At 37.8% G+C, this 14635-nt stretch overlaps 1 long non-coding RNA gene across 1 annotated transcript; it reads left to right on the top strand.

Moving 5' to 3' along the window:
• Positions 1 to 149: 149 nt before the first annotated feature.
• LOC107877253 lies at positions 150 to 13715 on the top strand. Its single transcript, XR_007057696.1, has 3 exons — positions 150 to 1073; positions 3366 to 3440; positions 13038 to 13715. It is a non-coding gene; the product is annotated as an uncharacterized LOC107877253 (long non-coding RNA).
• The last annotated feature ends 920 nt before the right edge of the window (positions 13716 to 14635 follow it).

The following is a 14635-nucleotide window of genomic DNA, read 5'->3' as shown; positions in this document are numbered from 1 at the left end:
TAATTTTTTATTAGAAAATGCTTATGCCACTTTTACTCAAAAATAATTAAGAAATAAAAATAGTTCCTATTTTGTTTGGATATTTTCTTTGTTAAATAAATATTTTATAATTAGGATAAATTGACTTACAAACGAGTAACCCACATTCATCCATCACTCCTACGTCCTCTCTTCTATTTCTCTTATTTCTCATTTATCTGCTGAGGGTAAAAATTTAACCTTTCTAACTCTTTAGCTAATGCTGCAAACTTCTGGCCTCTACAATGTAGCTCTTGGATTAGTTATCTGCTGATATCCTTCGCACGCCTTTTCCCTATGCTAAAACACCCTGATGTTCCCTTTCTGCCACAATAAGTATATACTCCCAGCCAGCGTCATCCGGTATATTTGAGCTTTGGTAGATCTATTCTTTGCATAGGTTATTGCTCAGTTAATCTCCGTAGATCATAACATTGACGCGCTGTTAATTTTCCCTCAGCTCCCAAAATCTACTAGAAAACAGACACACGAAAAAAGATGCTCGACTGTTTCATCAACAATACCGCAAAGCGGACAGACAGTGTCATTAGTTATGTCGCATCTAGCAAGTCTATCCCTAGTATAGTTCTTTCTGTGTGATACAAGCAGGAGCGGATCTAGGATTTTAAGCTTGTGGGTTATCCAGGGGATTCGAACCAGGGTTTCAATGCTTCTGAAAGAAGATTTTGTACCACTAAGTCACGCATCAACTATGTTAATGGGTTCCTAACTTACTATTATTATATGTTTAATAGTATATTTTTAAATATAATTATAAAATTTATGAAAAATCCTCCCCTAACTACAAGGTTGAGGATGAACATCCATTTGGGAGTGCTCTAATTATTGCACGTTAGCTTCCTCTAATCAACCTTAGCAAACCAACCCCTCGGTCTTTGGTATATGTGTTGGACATAAAATCTCGCATTCTCATCACATCCTGCAAAGTCATTCCCGCTTCTTCAAATATCTTCCTAGCCTTCAAAATTATTCTCTCCATCCATGAAGGTTGAGGAGCAAGAACTTCCCAGATAAACAACCGTTTTATGTAGTAGGTATGTACCCATACAATCCATAACTTTTTTTTGTGCTAGGTTCCATAGATGTATACGCATCGCCGCTCTATTCCAGATACGTAGGTCAGGGACATTAAATCCTCCTACATTTTTTGGGTAGCATACCTTGTCCCAAGATAATAACGCCTTCTTAGTTATTTCATTGCCTCCGGATCACCAAAAATCTCTGACACACTGTTTCTACCAATTTTAAGATTTTTTGAGGCAAGATGAAAATTTGCGCCAATAGTTCTGTACAACATGCAACGCACCCTTAATCAATTAAAGTCGTTCATCATATGACAATATCTTAGCAGTCCATATGGTAATCCGACTCACCATTTTGTTCAGGATGGGTCTACATTGCGCTATAGACAAATTCTTGATGCTCAAAGGCCCACCCAAATATTTCAATGGTAATGTACTTTCTGGGAACGCTACCATATCAAGCATTTCTTTCTGAACATTGTGTGGTACTCCTCTGAAGTAAATAACACTTTTCACCCGTGGACCAAATCCTATTAAAAACTTCTGAAAACAACTGTACATGTGTAACACCCCTAGAATTTTGGCCTTTAATTTGAAAATTTTGAAATTGGAGCTTACTGGCCAAGCTACGACTCACCTTACGAGTCGTAAGGTCTCCTTACGGGTTGCAGGGCTCGAGTCGTAGGGTGGCCAGTGAAGGGTGCCTTGGGTTCTATTGTGGTTACAACTAGGATATCATGAGTCATAAAGACTCATAACGAGTCGTAGAGCCCCAATCGTAGGGTGACCAGTGTAGGTACCAAAGTTTATATCCTGGATACGATTAAGACCATACGGGTCGTAATGTGAGATTACGAGTCATATTGTATGACTCATAGGGCCAACAATGGGGATGCCTTGGGACACTGCCCAAACTATGTGTCTAGGGGATGACTCGTAGTCAGTCATTATGAGTCGTGATGTGACCTATAACTACTGGGCGGTAAATTTCCAATATATCATTAAGGGTATTTTGGATATTTCTGTTTTTGCCCAATTGTGACCCACGACCTTAAAACCCTATTGGGTCCTCATTATCATCCAAAAATATAATCAAATACACTCTTAGTCTCTCTCAAACTCTTCAAGCAAGAACAATCTAGGACTCCTAAGGATTGGCCATTCAAGTTTCAATTGTTGATTTCTCTCTATAATTTCCGATTAACTAAGGCATGTACCTCTTCCCCAAACCTTATTTTTGTTATGGAATGTGTTTAAATTGTTATTCATGTGATTTTAAATGTTGGCATTGGAATTTGGGTTGAGGGTTTTGGATGATTGTTGTTTAAATGACGTTCCCATGATTTTATATGCATTATCTATGCTTTATTGATGATTTTGAACTAGTGGGGTGCATGGGCATGGTAAATTGGAATGGGGGTCGTGGATTCCCCCAACGTTATGGATTTTGGTGTTTAAATTGGTAATAATCTCAACCCAACCCCATGAAATTGGCTTTGAAATATGAGTACATGCTTATTGAATCTATTTTGGAACCATGGCATTTCATAAAAAGGCTAATGGAACGCAAACAATTTTGAAAGGTTTTAAAGGCTATGATATGAATTTAAATTGAACCCTGGGGTCATGGATTCCCCTATGTCAATAAATCATTGAACCTTGGGGGTTGTGGATTCTCCCGTATGGATGAACAATAAAAACTTATGGGGTCGTGAATTCCCCCAAGTGATGTATAAATGGTATGACATGATGATAATAACTTACAAGTGTGATTGGTATGACGATACCAACAATATGCCTTGATGGATGGATCTTGATTCAATGAATGAGAATGTGTAACTATTTTAATTAGGCTTAAATAGAGTTGTATAGCTAAGCTGTGAAAGTGAAGGTTCCGATGGACTGCTACTGGAAACCCATGTTTTTCGGCGTGAGAGATTGGTCTTGATAACCGTGTGCTTGTGTCACACTTGATATATATATATATATAAACATACCCGGCCTTCCTTAACATCTCTGATTTGTATGGCTAACATGTACTGGAGCCCTTTCAGTGGGGGGAGCCAAACCTAGATATCCCGTGGGTGTCTTATGATGGTAAAGATAGACAGTCCGGGTTAATGCTTTACTTTCATGTGAAAACCTGCTCCCTGTCCCAACATATTATATATATATGTATGTATACTGTGTGCATATGGATTTTACCGTGGTTTTGACTTCACATTATTTTATCCCTTACCTGAGTTACATGCTAGCGCTTACCCCTCTAACCATCTTCGGATGTTGTATCCCCACGCAATGCAGGAATCAAAGATACTTCTACTTTTTCTGCACAGTGATTAGGTAATTTTTGGATCGATCATGAGTCAGCTTGAAGTGGTGAGCTTTCATACTTTGAAAGACAATCATTTCATGTTCTTATTTCATCATGCTTCAGACTATTCTTTTTTGGACTTATTTTGGCTATAGTCGGAAGCATATCATGATATAGATTGTCTTTTGGTTATTAGAAGCTTCGTGGATTAATATGGATCAGGATGGTTGTTGAAATTCTTAGATTCTTTTCTGAGTTAGTTGAGTTACTTATATTGTTATATGGTTAAAATTCATCTGCTAGTAATTGTATTGTGTTCTATTGGCTAAGAAAAGGGGGTAGTCTCTAGTCCTTGGGGGACTTGAGATACCCGTCACACTCAAACCCTGGTTCGAGTTGTGACAAGCTTGGTATCCAATCCAGGTTCATGGTCATTGGGTGTCGACAAAGCCGTGTCATGTATAGTCTCTTTTATGGGTGTGTAGCACACCATAATTATGAGGGAGAGGCTACAAGGCATTTCGGAGTGTTTTCTTTTCTTGTGATCTATTTTTTGAGCTATAGAGTCTAGGGTCTTGAAATCTCCCCTAATTCTATTTGTTCGCATTTCATTTTTAAGTATGTATACATCATGGTCCCAAAATGCAGTGCAAGTAATGGCTACAGCTCAACAATCTAGAAATCAGAAACATTACCAAAAGGCTGTACGAGCTGCTTAGATATGGAAGCCATAAGAATACACCAAAACTAGATAATCAACAAGAAGTACCAAGACCTGTGTGATTAGGGGGTAAATAAGCTTTTTACAGCTTAAACAAAGCTTGTAAAAAATCACTACACAAATCCAATGACTACCTGTAAAATAGTTAAGCTTTTTGTGTAAGATCATGCCTTCCCAAAGATCTGATGCTCGTGAAAACTCCTTTGTCCCACCTTAGGACAATGTGAATGGAACTCGTTCTATTTATGAAGTACAGACTCGATCTAGGGTCCCTGCTCCTAACTGCCTACGTGGAGTTCTATCGGTCCCTACCAATCCTCCTCGGGCTTCTCGAGCTAATGATATTTATGCCCCATCGCACCAAGGAGACATTTTCTATTGCCGAATTTCATCAATTTATTCATCTCTGTCTCAGTTGATGACTTCTTAGTCTCATCAGCCAGACTGTATTGGTTCTGTTGCTCTATCTTCTGAGGTCACTAGAGGTTTCCAGTTTATAAGGTTTAATTCTTTGACCTTTAAAAGCTCTAAGGTTGAGAAGAATCCTCAGTTTTTTATGATATAGAAAAGATATTCAAGTGTTGCATGCTACTGATGTAGAGGGAGTGAAGTTCACCATATATCAGTTGTAGGATATGGCATATTAGTGGTATGTGGGGTGTGAGTATTCGAAGGGTTATAATGCTGTATGGGAGAAGTTTTCTGGTGCTTTCCTTAATCATTTCTTTCCTCAGGAGTTGAGGGAGGCTAAAGGTGAGTAGTTTGTAAATTTGAAGTAGGGCAGGATGACTGTGAATGAGTATGCATTGGAATTTCATCAGTTGTCTCATTATGCTTTGGAGTTGGTGTCTTTTATGAGGGATAAGATGAGGAAATTTTCTTCGAGCTTGTCTTGGGACTTGGTGTTGGAGTGCAAGGTCATCTTGTTGAACAAGGACATGGATATCTCTAGGCTTATGGTGTATATGCATCAAGTTGAGGAGGAAAAAAAGAAACAAACAGAAATAAAGGAAGGGCAGAGTAAGAAATTTAGGTATTCTAAGCACGGTGGAGGCCAACAGAATAGTGGTAGAGATGGCAAACATTGGTTTAAGAAGAAGTAGAAAAATTCTGGTTCTTACTCTACGACTAGTGCTCCATATCCTAAGCCTTTTGGTGATCATCAGTTTTAGACTGACAGAGGGTTTAAGGCATAAGGTTCCCAGTTGTAGGTTAGTGGAGCCCAGTCAACCCCATCTTATCCCCCTTGTCATTTTTATAGGCAGATGCATCATGGAGTTTGTGACGAGGGAAGGAATATGTGCTTTAATTATAGTTAGCCAGGGCATTTGCAATGACACTATCTAGTTAAGGTTACTTTGGGAGCTAATAAGGTTCCAATTGCTAGTTCTTCAGCTCTGGCATAAAAGGGGGCTACATCTTGTACTGATATTGGTCAGAATCATCTATATGCTCTCTCCACCCATCAGGAATCTGAGGCATCTCCTGATGTCGTTATTGGTATGTTATAACTTTTCCCTCGTGATGTGTATTGTTTGCTTGATCCTGGGTCTACCCTTTTTTATGTGACCCCATATACGGTTGTTCACTTTGGTTTTGGCCCTGAGTGCATTTTTGATCTCTTTTTTGTGTCTACCCTAGTGGGTGATTCTGTTGTGGCTAAAAAATCCTATAGGGGTTGTGTGGAATCTATCTGTGGTAGGGAGACATTGATGGATCTAAGAGAGTTGGATATGTTAGATTTTGATGTGATATCAGGGATAGATTGGCTTTACTCGTGCTATGATTTTCTAGATTGTCAGACCCGAAGGGTTAGTTTCAAATTCCTGAATTAATCGGTAATTGAATGGGAAAGGAGTTTCCTAGTTCCTAAGAGAAGGTTTATTTCTTATCTTAGAGTGCGAAAGTTGATTTCCAAGGGGTTTCTATACCATCTAGTTTGGGTTAAAGATTCTAGTTCTGAGGTTCCCTTTTTATAATTTGTCCCTGTAGTTGATAAGTTTCCTGATGACCTTCCTGGTATTTCTTCCGATAGAGAAATAAACTCTAGGATTGATCTTCTATCAGATACCCATCCTATCTCTATCCCTCCTTATGGAATAGCTTCTGCTGAGTTGAAATAACTTAAGGAGCAATTGAAAGATCTTCTTGATAAACGTTTCATCTGTCCTAGTATTTTTTTGTGGGGTGCCTCTATGATTTTCGTGCGTAAAAAGGATGGTTTCCTTTGGGTGTGTATAGAATATCGTTAGTTGAATAAGGTGACGGTGAAGAATAAGTATCCTCTTCCGAGGATAGATAATCTTTTTGACCAGCTTTAGGGTGCTAAGTACTTTTCTAAGATTGATCTTCGATTAGGTTATCATCATTTGAAGATTAGAGAGGTGGATATCTCTAAGACTGCTTTTCGTACCCTATATGGTCACTACGAGTTCTTAGTTATTTCTTTTGGATGGACTAATGCTCCGGTGGTGTTCATGGATCTTATGAATCGGGTGTTTAGGTATTTTTTTAGATTTTTTTATCATTGTGTTTATTGATGACATCTTGGTATATTCTAAGAGTGAGGATGATCATGTCAATCACCTCCGTATAGTGTTACAGACCCTTAAGGATCATCATTTATATGCCAAGTTTTTAAAGTGTGAGTTTTGATTGAATGTTGTGACGTTTCTAGGTCATGTTGTATCCAGTAAGGGGATTATGGTAGATCCACAAAAAGTTAAAGCGGTTAAAAGTGGCCTAGACCCATGACTCCAACCGATATTCGAAGCTTCTTAGGTTTTATCGGATGTTATAGGAGGTTCGTAGAAAGTTTTTGATCTACTGCTGCTCCGTTGACTAAGCTAACTCAGAAAAAGGCAGAGTTTCTGTGGTCTGATGCTTGTGAGGGTAGTTTTGAGAAGTTGATGGACAAGTTGACTTCTGCACCAGTTTTGACCCTTCCCGTGGGTACTGATAGGTTTGTTGTTTACTATAATACATCTCGTGTAGGCCTTGGATGTGTGTTGATGCGTTATGATCAGGTAGTGGCTTATGCTTTTAGGCATTTGAAAGTTCATAAAAGGAATTACCCAACTCATGACTTGGAGTTGGCGGTTGTGGTATTTGCTTTAAAGATTTCACACCACTATTTGTATGAGGTGCACGTTGATATTTATTTAGATCATAAAAGCTTGCTGTATGTGTTCACCCAAAAGAAGTTGAATCTCAGTCAGAAGAGATAACTTGAGTTTCTCAAGGACTATGCTATGAGTCTTCATTATCATCCAGGTAATGCTAATGTGCTTGTTGATGATCTTAACAGGTTGTCCATGGGAAGCTTATCTCATGTGGATGGGGATAAGAAGGGATTGGTGAAAACTATTCATCGGTTGGCCAATCTTAGAGTTCATCTCTTGGATTTTGAGGATAGAGCTACGATTATTCAAGAGGTGGTTAAGCCATCTCTTAGTACTAAGGTAAAGAAGAAACAAGTTTTGGATCTTATCTTGATGCAGATCAAGTCTTACGTGGGCCAACAGAAGGTCGTGGTTTTTTATCTTGGTGGTGATGGTATCTTGAGGTGCCAAGGTAGGTTGTGTGTTCCTGATGTTGATGGTTTGTCAGAAAGAATCTTGGCAGAGTCTCATAAGTCAAGGTGTACAATTCATCCTAGTTTGAAGAAGATGTACCATGATTTAAAGGATATTTATTATTGGAACAACGTGAAGAGAGATGTGGCCAAGTTTGTGGCTAAGTGCATAGTTTGTCAACAAGTAAAGCTTAAACACTTGAGGCCTGGTGGATTATCTCAAGAGATTTAGTTGCCCATATGGAAATGAGAGGTGATCAATATGGATTTCATTGTAGGTCTTTCACAGTCTCATCATCGGTTTGATTCAATTTGGGTCATTGTGGATAGGATGACTAAGTCGTCCCACTTTTTTCCTATGAGGACTACTTATTTTAGAGAGGATTATGCAAAGTTCTTTATTTAGGAGATAGTTAAACTGCATAATACTCCAGTTTCTATTATTTCAGATTAAGGTACTCAGTTCTCTTCTTGCTTTTGGCATTAGTTTCAGCAAGGCTTGGCCACACGGGTGAACCTTAGCACCACTTTCCACCCTCATATAGATGGACAAGAGAAAAGGACTATTCAGACTTTGGAAGATATGTTGAGGTCCTGTGTGATTGATTTTAGTGGGAGTTAGGTACATCATTTTTCTCTCATCGAGTTCTGTTATAGTAATAGTTATCACTTAAGCATTGGGATGGCTCATTTTGAGTCACTTTATAGTAGGAGGTGTAGATATCCTATTGAATGGTTTGAAGTTGGTGACCCTACGTTGTTTGGTCCGAACTTGGTTCTCTAGGTGATGGAGAAGATGAAAGTGATTCGAGATAGACTTAAGACTGCTCAAATTCACCAAATGTCCTATACAGATGTGAGGCAAAGGGAGTTGGATTTTGAGGTTGGTGATTGGGTATTTTTGAAGGTGTCTTCCATGAAGAGAGTGATGAGATTTGGAAAGAAGGACGAGTCTCTATTATGTGGGTCTGTACTCAATTTTGAAGAGAGTGGACAATGTTGATTATGAGTTAGATTTGCCTTAGAGTTTGGATTCCATTCATCCTATGTTCCATGTTTCGATGTTGAAGAAGTGTATGGATGATCCTTCGATTATTGTGCCTATTGAGAGTGTCGGTATTTTAGATTCCTTGTCTTATAAGGAAGTCCTGGTTGAGAGTTTGGATAAGCAAGTCTGTCGTTTGAGGGCTAAGGACGTGGCATTGGTAAAGCTTCTATGGAGGAACCAAAAGGTGAAAGAGGCAAGTTAGAAAGCTGAAGAGGGCATGAAGTATAACCCATTCTTTTTCCTTGGATTAGACAATGGTGCTTAAGGTATGCGTTTTCCTTATCATCTTTGTTTTCTGACTTTATTAAAGAAAATTGTGGTTGCATTCTGACTTATAATCATCCTAATGGATATCTTGACTCATCATTCGGGAGTGAATGATCCTAAGGGGGAGAATGTAACATCCCAAAATTTTGGCTATTGAAAATTTTGAGATTGGAGCTTATTGCCCAAGCTATGACTCACCTTACGAGTCATAAGGTATCCTTACGGGTTGCAGGGATTGAGTTGTAGGGTAGCCAGTAAATGGTGCCTTGGGTTCTGTTGTGGTTACAACTAGGATGTCACAAGTCGTAAAGACTCATTATGAGTCGTAGTGCCCCAATCGTAGGGTGACTAGTATAGGTACCAAAGTTTCTGTCCTGGGTACGATTAAGACCATACGGGTCGTAATGTGAGATTATGAGTCGTACAATATGACTCATAGGGTCAACAATGAGGATTCCTTATGACACTGCCCAGACTACGAGTCTTGGTGATGACTCATAGTTAGTTATTACGTGTCGTGATGTGACCCATAAGGACTGGGCGATAAATTTTCAGTGTATCATTAAGGGTATTTTGGATATCTACCCTTTTCCCCAATTGTGACCAATGAAGTTAAAACCCTATTGGGACCTCATTATTATCCAAAAACATAATCAAATACACTCTTAATCTCTCTCAAACTCTTCAAGCAAAAACAAGCTAGGGTTCTTAAGGATTGACCATTCAGGCTTCAATTGGTAATTTCTCTCCATAATTCCTGATTATCTAAGATATGTACCTCTTCCCCAAACCTTATTTTTGTTATGAAATGTGTTTAGATTTTATTCATGAGATTTTAAATGCTGGCATTGGAATTTGGGTTGAGGATTTTGGATAATTGTTGTTTGAATGGCGTTCCCATAATTTTATATGCATTGTCTTTACTTTATTGATAATTTTTAACTAATGAGGTTAAAAGGCATGGTAAATTGGAATGTGGGTCATTGATTCCCCCAATGTTATGGATTTTGGTGTTTAAATTGGTAATAATCTCAACCCAACCCTATGAAATTGACTTTGAAATATAAGTACATGCTTATTGAATCTATTCTGAAACCATGGCATTACATAAAAAAGCTAATGGAACGTAAAATTTTTTGAAAGGATTTAAAGGCTATGGTATGAATTTAAATTGAACCCTAGGGGTTGTGGATTCCCCCATGTGAATAAATCATTGAACCTTGTGCGTCCTGGATTCCCCCATGTGAATAAATCATTGAACCTTGCGGGTGGTGGATTCCCCCGTATGGATGAACAATTGAAAATTTTGGGGTCGTGGATTCCCCCAAGTGATGTATAAATAATATGGCATGATTATAATATCTTGCAAACGTGATTGGTATGAAAATACCAATGATATGCTTTAATAGATGGATCTTTGTTTAATGAATGGGAATATGTAACTATTTTAATTGGTGTCACTACCCGAGGATACCCCCTAGTTGCGAAATAGTTCTTAAGGTCACAAGTGACCCCAAGCTAACCCATGAACTAGTACCTGGTGAGAGCACAAAATAAAGTAATACTGAAATAACATGTGCGGAATGTAAAACTGATGAAATACGGTCCAAAATAGAATGCTGAACTAATTATTACTAACATGTCTAAAAACAACCGATAACATCTGAAAGATAAACTGACTGTTTTAACATCTATTTTGAACGTATAAAAGCCTCTAACATAAGGAGTTGATGGGACAAGCGCCCAACTAGCTCTAACTAACTGAAATAAAAGTAAGTATTGTAAACAACTGAAGTAATATCATCCTCGATGGATAAGGACTCACCACCATTGTTGCTGAAAAGATGCTGATCTATCTAAGGATGCTCAGGGAACTATCCTTCTGAACCTATGTTATAAGATAACATAGCGTAAGAGAAAAGTATGTGATCAATACTTTGAATCTACTGGTACGTGAAGTAAGGATTACTCAAATATATGTGAAATCTGAACTTGAATGCATGAACATGTAAAAACTAAGAATACAAGACCAAGTATAATAAGTACTGACAAGATCTGAATGACTGAATAACTGATATCTAAATAACTGAAGTAATCTACAAAACTGACTGAATACTGAAATCTGACTACTTGGTCAAGCAAATGTGAACTGTGACAGACTGAGTACTGACTAAAACTATGGGAGCTATCATGTAACTGAGATATACTATGTGAGCTATCACAGAGTCCAATGTCTGACCCATCGTAGTAGAACCTGAACTGGAACAATCACTAAACTGAGCCCATATTAGAAAAGGGGAAACACTCTCTGGTGAGGCCCCTAAACCTATGGTGGCACGTATTTTTTGGAAAATAGGATGTACCCACACTTCCCTCTCGGTGCTAAATCCTACTCCGAACTGTATGACACTAGTGTTATTAATGTTTTAACATGACATAGTACTGTACTGATAAGTGCTCAACATGAACATGGTAGTCTGAATATAGTAATAAAAAAATCATGACATGTCTGACTTGTAACTTGGAAATAAAAAAATATGTAAATAGATATGTATCGGGTGTTCATAATCCATCAACACTTAATGGTTACAAAATTCGATAACAATACTTAAAACAGTGACATAAAGTCATAATCCAAGACCCAAAACATAAAACATTTCAAGAGACGAGAGAGATAAATGAATTTGAACATGAGAATGTGTTACACTTTACAGAACAACATATTTACATAGTTTAATTTAAGACTTGATGATTTAGCTTGAAATTAATATAATATGACATGGAAATTGAAATTCCAAACATAAAATAGCTCAGTTCACATGGGAACACACGTTGACATGACTTGAATCCAAATTACTAAGAGATGCATGGATTGAATTCATGTTTTACATGGAATAAACCAAAAAAAAAAAGGAATTTTGGGCTCAATGAGTAAAAGGGACCCAATGATGAATACCCCAAGTACCTCAATTGGATGTACTCTCGAAGATGGGTTGAAATTTGAACTTGAATCCTTGAATTCTTAGGAGAAAAGTCTTGAATACCTTGTTTTCGGAAGGGGAAAAAGGTTTTACATGAGTTCATCTAATGATAATGGGCAAATAGTTCCCTTTTTGATGTTATAAATTGTGTTTTGGATGATTAGAGTTGAGGGAAAAGGACCAAAATATCCCTTGGTCCTTTAAATTATAAGGCAAGAAATACACTGTTCATCGGTACGGACCCCATCGCGGTTCTTAGCATTTGCTATGCAGATCCCATCATGGTGCCTAGACTCTGCTATGCGGCCCTATCACGGAGGCTTACTGCCTCCGTGGTCCAAACATGCCCAAAACCACTTCTGAAAGTTTTGAAACTCTTCTGGAACACCCCTTTAATATCCCTAAACATGTTCCAACTCCAAAATCAATTTTTTATATTCAAAAAGTTTAAAATAAAATCCTCAAAGTTTTTTAGATCTTGAAAAATGACTAAGTCCCCAACACTTCATGAAAATTTAATGCCTTGGACTCGCTTAACATATAACTAAGAGCTGAAATGAACTTAAAATCCTATGGGGTATTACAATTGGGCTTACAAGGGGTTGTCTAGCTAAGCTATGAAAGTGGAGGTCCCAAGGAACTGCTACTGGAAACCCATATTTACCGGCATGAGGGATTAGCCTTGATGTCCGTGTGCTTGTCTCACACTTGATATATATATATATATATATATATTTCTCAGGGATAGGTGAAGGGTCGTGGATTCCCCGGCCTTTTTTGACACCTCTAGTTTCTGTGACTAATATGCACTGGAGACCTTTCAATGGGGGGATTTAGACCTATATAGCCCATGGATGTCTTATGACGGTAAAACTACACAATTCAGGTTAATGTTTTACTTTTATGCTAAACCTTGCTCTCTATCTCAGCTTGCTATATATATGTATGTACACTGTGTGCATGTAAATTTTACTGTGATTTGACTTGGCAATATTTTATCCCTTTCCTGAGTTATATGCTAGAGGTCACCTTGCTAACTATTTCTGGACGCCGTATCCCTACGTGATGCAGGAACTGGAGACACTTCTATTTTTCTTACTCAGTGATTAGGTGATTTCTGGATCGATCATAAGTCAGCTTGAAGTGGTGAGCTTTCATACTTTGAAAGACCCTTATTTCAAGTTCTTGTTTCATTATGTTTCACACTTTCCTTTTTGGACTCATTTTGACTATAGTGAAGGGCATGTCTAGACATAGGTTGTTTTTAGGTTATTAAAGGCTTTGTGGATTACTGTGGAATGGGATGGTTGTTGAAATTTTTAAATTCTTTTTTGAGTTAGTTGAGTTACCTATCTTGTTATATGTTTGGAATTTGTTCGATGCTAGTTTTATTATGTTCTATTGGCTAGGCAAAGGGGGTGGTCTACAATCCTCAGTGGACTTGAGATATCCGTCACGCTCAGGTCTTGGTTCGAGCTGTGACAACATGTGTCGGACAAACCCTGTGTCACCTCTGTAAAATAATAATAAGTCATCAGGAAATCCTAATTGTACCAGCCCTATCCTCCCACATCTCATGTGGTAATTGAAATAAGGTTACTATTTTAGGGTCTTAAAAGATCTAGTCAAATAATCCATAGCTAGGACAAATAGGTATGGAGTCAAGGCCACTTGTTGTAGCCCCTTCTTTTCTTCAAATGATAGGGTTATTACGATCTTATATATGTATGACCTATATTACCAGTTGAACAGGTACATGAAGTTATTCTCTTTTAATTGACAAAATGAGATTATGATGAAAAAAACATTTCTTAGTTTTTATTAGTCAAAAGGGTATTTTAAAAAAAAAAAAAAGAAACAAGCATATGGTTCTTTAAATGCCAATAATTTCAATTAGAAATAAAATGTACTTAAAAATAAAAGAACTAATATATTTATTGGGAAAAGGGCATTTTTGACATATTAAGTAAAATTCAAATTTGGATCTTTTCTCTCGGCATAGAATAAGCGCGTGCTAACCTGCGCTCTTCGGAATGGAGAGGGGACAACCTCAGAAAGATGGTAAAAAACCATTAAAAGATGGTAAAAAATCATAAAAGGTGAAATTCAGAAGCTTTAGATCATATTTTTGGCATGGAACGCACGATTATGCCCAAAAGGATTAGTGTTGAGGTGACTGGTAACCTAAATCCCTAAATGAAGTGAAAAGTTCAACAAATTGGGAAACGGCACTAGCTGTTACAACGTAGGCATGACCTTAGCTCCTAGAGACTACAAGCCAAGAACAATTACCTAGTAGAACGAAAGGTAGCTCAACAACAGGGGAAAACAAATGAAACAGTAGTGAATGCGATTAATGAAACAATGTCGGAACAGATCACTGGTGCTTACAGAAAATTACACCTTAGTGCAACATCGCGAGGAGATCGACCATGGATGAACCTCTTTGAAACAAATAAGATAGCAGGGAAAAATATATTTTTCACATATATTCCTCCGGTGAATACTGAGGATAGAGGAATTGTTGAGTTGTTGTAGAAGGATGTTGAGGGTGAGGCACAAAAATGAAAGGCAATAATAATAGTATATATACTGGGTATATCCATATCCATTGGGGCTATAGAGCAATTCATTGGAGAACAGGGAAAATTCGAGGTGATCCTTAATGT

Source organism: Capsicum annuum, chromosome 7 (genome assembly GCF_002878395.1).
Source record: "Capsicum annuum cultivar UCD-10X-F1 chromosome 7, UCD10Xv1.1, whole genome shotgun sequence".
Taxonomy (NCBI): Eukaryota; Viridiplantae; Streptophyta; class Magnoliopsida; order Solanales; family Solanaceae; genus Capsicum; species Capsicum annuum.
This window is presented reverse-complemented; position numbering and strand designations above follow the sequence as displayed.